The following is a 6,229-nucleotide window of genomic DNA, read 5'->3' as shown; positions in this document are numbered from 1 at the left end:
GATATTTAATCTATGTATAGAATACTTAAAGAACTCTAAACTAAGATAAAAATCTCAAGTGGAAAAATGTCCTAATAACAGATAGAATTTTTTTTAAAGGAATATTTATACAGAGATGAACTGGGTTAAATCAAATGGAGTGCCTGACAAGCAGCTATGGCTTGTAGCCCTTCATAAAAGTTTGAAGTTGTTTCTGGTGTTTGCCAAAATAGACTTAGCTCTTGTCATATATTAATCTTTGTAAGACTTCCAAAACAGAGCATAGATTTCACAGCTTACTTATTGTCACATATATGTAACAATATTCCAGTTGTATTATTCCACAAAACCACCACTGCATAAATATTTCCAATTAGGATTTTAATGCATGATACATTATACATATCTAACACTAAATTAACTATTGTTTTTCATGTGGATGGCATCTCTAAGAAATTAACTTCAATGATTTTTTTTAATATGATAAATCTCTCACTCACTCGTACGGTATTGTACAACTCTATAGCAATTCATCACTACTTTGGCTTGTATAGTGATGCCTAATAAAACCTAATTATCCTTGGAGTTGTCTAGTATTTGCCAAATAGACTAACATAAGCTTCTATTGAGTTGCCATCCTGATCTGTCTAGAGTTGGTTATTCGGTGACTAAGCCACCAAGTGATGTCTTTACAATCCAGTTAGTTTATGGGTCTCTTTTTCATATAAAATGCTTTGAAAAAATAAGATTTACTTAAAAGTAAAAACTCTATAGCATCTAAATAAAAGGGGGGCATCTAAGAACATTTAAGTTTATAACAAAATAAATAAAGGTTTCAAAAATAAATATATGAAAATAAAATAATACATTTTCCTCACAATGTTTATATCAATCATTAAAAAACATTTCAAGGAGAAATTAAGTTGTTAATGAATGAAAACTAAATAGTGTTGGTCACTGGATAATATGATGTTACCAAGATAACAGAAAAATTGTCATCTGCTCAACTCACTGGTTGACGCACATGCCATAATAAAACAGGAATTTATCCTGGAAAATAATTTTAAAAGTGAAATTTAAAAAAAATTAACATGTAAAAATTTTAGCAATTAGAAATGAAATTCAAACACATTGCATCAAATTTGCTAAAATTGTTTTGAATCTAAAAGACACGAAAAAAACCAAAACACAAAGAATCTATATAAAATTACACAACGAAAGAATGTGTACATTCCTAAGTTATCTCAACGGAAAAGAAAAATTTCAAAATCAAAATGAAAACGGTGTAATTAGTCAAACTTCAAAAGTCAATGAACATTTTATAAACACTTTTACCAAGAGGTAAGCAGGAAAAATAAGTTCAACACAAAAAATTCACATAAAATTAATGAAAAATCTTTAAACAGTAATTTTAACTACAAGCATCAGATTTACATAAGCTTAATAACAAATGTCAGAGTAGATTTCTATATTGTAAGTATATAATATCTCAAGGTTTTTGTTTTATAAGAAATTTTTAAATTACCATTCCCTATTAGGACTAGATGTTTTTAAAATGTGATAACTAATTATTATTTCACATATCTTGAATTACACTAGAATTCAACTAATTTACTTTTCTGGCATTTTTATTGAAGATCAGTATTTTACAGCTTTATATATATATATTCAAATACGAATTACAAGTAGCTTGAAGTATATAAACAAAGTCAAACACACATATAAGAGGTGTGTGCGTTGTTAGTTTGTTGGGCAGCTGCATTTTTTTTTTTAGGCATAAGAGAATATAATCTCAATGCCCTTGGTGTAAAAACATCTGAAAGCAGGTCATAGCCAAGTGAGACAACTGTCACCGGATCCCTTTTTCCGCAGCAACAGACATTGATGTTTTGTCATTGTTCTGTATTGAGCAAGACGTCTGCTGTGAGCTGTCTAACTGGCATGTCCCAACATGTCATGTCAGAAAAAAAAATTAAAATATAAACTAGAAGCAGCTGAATGTATATAAACAGTCAAACAGATATACACAAGGTGTGGGTGTTGTTAGTTTGTCGGGCAGCTGTGTTCTTTTAAGTGTAAGGAATATAATCTCAACACCCTTGGCATAAAAGCACCTGAAAGCAGGCCATAGCCAAGTGAAACATCTCACATCAGATCCTTTTTTTCTTTTTCGCAGTGACAGACAGCAAAGTTTCATCATTGTTGTGACTTGTTAAAGCTGTGTACCCATCAAGGTCTGCTGTGAGCTGTCTAACCAGCTATGACAACATTTAGCATATAATCATAGCCAGTTAGCTCACAGCAGACCTCTTGCTCAGTACATGGCATTGACAAATCACAATGGCAAAACATCGATGCCTTTCACTGTGAAAAAACCCCAGATTTGATGAGAGTTGTCTTACTTAGCTTTCAGGTGTTTTTACAAGAAGGGCATTGAGATTACAAATATTCTTACACTTAAAAAAAAAAAAGCTGCCCAACAAACTAACATACACACCTTGTGTGTGTTCAATTTTATGTACCTCAAGCTACTTCTAATTCCTGTTCTCTGTTTGTCCATGGCATGACATGTTGGGATATGCCAGCAGATGGTTCTTAAACCATTTAGCATATAGTCATAGCCAGTTAGACAGCTCACTGCAGATCTCTTGCTTGGTACATGGCATTAACAAGTCACAATAATGATGAAACATCAATGTTTGTCGCTGTGAAAAAAGTTGATGCAAGTTGTCTCACTTGGCTATGACCTGCTATCAGGTGTTTTAACACCAAGGGCATTGAGATTATATGCAGCCACCTGGCAAACCAACAACACACACTCTGTGTATGTGTGTTTGACATATATATATGAGAGATATTACACATACCTATATACATAGATATCCCTATCTATGAATAGCTATACTTGTATCTATTTATAAATAAACATGTTTCACATTCTCGAAGGTTCTAAATTCTTTTGATGTCAACAACAAACAATTCTCATTGCTAAGTTTCTAAAATGGATCAAGAAACTGTCAATGGTTGAATTCCAGTCATGTTTACAGATGTGGGATCAAGTCCCACAGAGAGCCTTTGACATTTTGTTTTCATCCAATTCTGTTTTTTTAACCCAATATTTACACACTATTATTTATAGCTTTATTTGCTTCGAGATTCATCATTTCCAAAAATTATACATGCATTTATTTATGAATAAATATATAGATCAGTGGATGAATATAAAAAAAAAAAAGATTTCTAATTGAGGTATAAACCAGCAATTTTGAGAGCAGGAATAGTGAATACCATCAACGGCAGAATATGACTGGTACTATATTTTATTAACTCTGAAAGAGTTAAGTTGACATCAGTGGAATTTGAACTCAGAATGTATAGCATATACTGCAAAGCACTTTTCTGACATTAAGCATTCTCCCAATCCGCCACTAATAATAATGAAAGTAGACTAAACAAAACATAAGAAAATGGAGTAAGGTTTGAAGCAAAAACTATGCTATCAAATGAACAATGATAAACCTACAAGCAGACAGGCCAAACACACAGATTTTACGAAATATTAGCTCATGAGCCACTTCTATATATTTTGGTAAATATTATTTTAGCAGATGTTAAAAAAAATTTTTTTTAATACATTTCTGTATCATATTAGTAAACATTTCAATATTGCAGGTTATTGAAAATAACACTGATAATAATATCACATTAGATTTAGAAATATATACGAAAAAATAAAATTCCTTGGGGAAAGCCAGCATATAAAAAATAGACAGCTAGTGAGTTCTGCTCAACATCACTGGCTGAGGACAGAACCCCCTTCCCTAGATGGCAACTGGTCACTTCTATCAATAGAGATCTTATGAAGAAATAACATCAATAATGAATAATAGCAGCAGCAGTAGTGCATAAGTAACAATACAAGATTTTATGTTGCAAGGATATTTAGAAAACTGGAAAGAGCCACACAGTGGATAAACAGATAGTGACAAACTATTATCTGAAGATATTTAGAAGTTCAATGTGTTACAAGCCAAGTGAAAACCCACTTCCCCCAAACCATCTCGTTACATTTACCAAAAGGTAGATCAGATCTGAAAAACACGAGATGACCTTTTAAATTAGAGTAGAAACATTCATGTAGATAAGTGAATCTATGATGTTGTAATTACAATAAATTTGGGACATAATCCTAAAGGTGAGTTGAAAATGAGAATTGAAGAGAGAACTGAGCACCCATAAGAGTGGATCAAGTAGTTGAAACCACCATTATAAAAGAACCAATAATAAGTAGCTTTTATATACAATATTCATTATTTAGGGAATCTAACTAGGTGAATTTGAATCTCAGTGAAAGAAATACAAATGACAATGTTTTACAAACAGATTAGTTACCTACATTCTCTTGCAAAGTTTATTATTCTTCACTTTAAAATAAGCCACATACAGCTTTAATTTAATTTTTTTTATCAAGCAAGAATTATCTTTCAGGCCTTCATAGGTTTTTTTATTTTTTATTCTTAGTTATAATGTATAATTAAGTTACATAGTTATAATTAAATGACAAGCAGTCACATGATTCTTTTAGTCTCAATAAAAAGTTTAAAGCTACTATAATGTCTCTAAATGAATACCCATAAATTTGACATTACTTACAGTAATATTGTGATGGATGAATATTGTGTGTGTATATTACATATATATATATAATAATAGTGTGTGTGTGCACGCGCACAACATTCATAACTGAAATAACCAGCATTTTTAATGAGAGGAGACTAAATTAGACAAATTATTAAGAAAAAGCTATCTTATTTTTCAGAACTGATCAAATCTGTAGACATCGTCTAAAGAAAAATGCTGAAGTCTTGCTAGTTCAGTAAATCTAACTGTAACACAATATTGAAAACAGTTGAGGAACTGAATAATTAGCAATATTTTTTCCCTTCTTCTTTTATTCATCACATCATTAAAGATTAGGTCTTTGAATTTGATTGTGCTTTATTGCTAATAATATCTGTTAATTCTTTCCTTTCATTATAGTTATCTAGGATTCATTAACATATTAATGATCTGCTTGATTTACAGTGGGAATTTGAGATAAATTTCACTTCACTCTTAAACTAAATTTATAACTGTAAATGGAATTAATCAGTGTCCACTGAGATATTCATTTGGTGATGGTAGTCTGTACTCAATAGGTGCAGGAGTGGCTGTGTGGTAAGTAGCTTGCTAACCAACCACATGGTTCCGGGTTCAGTCCCACTGCGTGGCATCTTGGGCAAGTGTCTTCTGCTATAGCCCCGGGCCGACCAATACCTTGTGAATGGATTTGGTAGACGGAAACTGAAAGAAGCCTGTCGTTTATATGTATGTATGTATGTATATCATCATCATCATCATCGTTTAGCGTCCGCTTTCCATGCTAGCATGGGTTGGACGATTCAACTGGGGTCTGGGAAGCCAGAAGGCTGCACCAGGCCCAGTTTGATCTGGCAATGTTTCTACGGCTGGATGCCCTTCCTAACGCCAACCACTCCATGAGTGTAGTGGGTGCTTTTTACGTGCCACCGGCACAGGTGCCAGACAAGTCTGGCAAATGGCCACGATCGGATGGTGCTTTTTATGTGCCACCGGCACGGGGGCCAGGCGAGGCTGGCAACGGCCACGAACGGATGGTGCTTTTTACGTGCCACCGGCACGAGGCCAGTCAGAGTGGCGCTGGCAACGGCCACATTCGGATGGTGCTCTTACATGCCACCGGCACTGGTAACTCAGCTGCAATTTCCATTCATATATATATATGTATGTGTGTGTGTGTGTTTGTCCTAGCATTGCTTGACAACTGATGCTGGTGTGTTTACGTTCCCGTCACTTAACGGTTCGGCAAAGGAGACCGATAGAATAAGTACTGGGCTTACAAAGAATAAGCCCCAGGGTCGATTTGCTCGACTAAAGGCGGTGCTCCAGCATGGCCGCAGTCAAATGACTGAACCAAGTAAAAGAGAGTACTCAATAAACATTACATAGGATGGACTGTTATGCATCCAACCATCACCTAGTAGATATCAACATGTAGTATAGCTGCAACTAAAACCAAGAGAAAAAAATTTGGATATTTGAATTCAAGTAACTAATTTTTTGAATATTCTATTTATAATATAACCAAACACTAAGTTGCCGACTATATTTATGTACTTTTCTTTTCTTCTAATAGAATATGATATGTAATAATTTGAATGAGGCAAATAAA

This window comes from Octopus sinensis, linkage group LG6 (assembly GCF_006345805.1).
Source record: "Octopus sinensis linkage group LG6, ASM634580v1, whole genome shotgun sequence".
NCBI lineage: Eukaryota > Metazoa > Mollusca > Cephalopoda > Octopoda > Octopodidae > Octopus > Octopus sinensis.
This window is presented reverse-complemented; position numbering follows the sequence as displayed.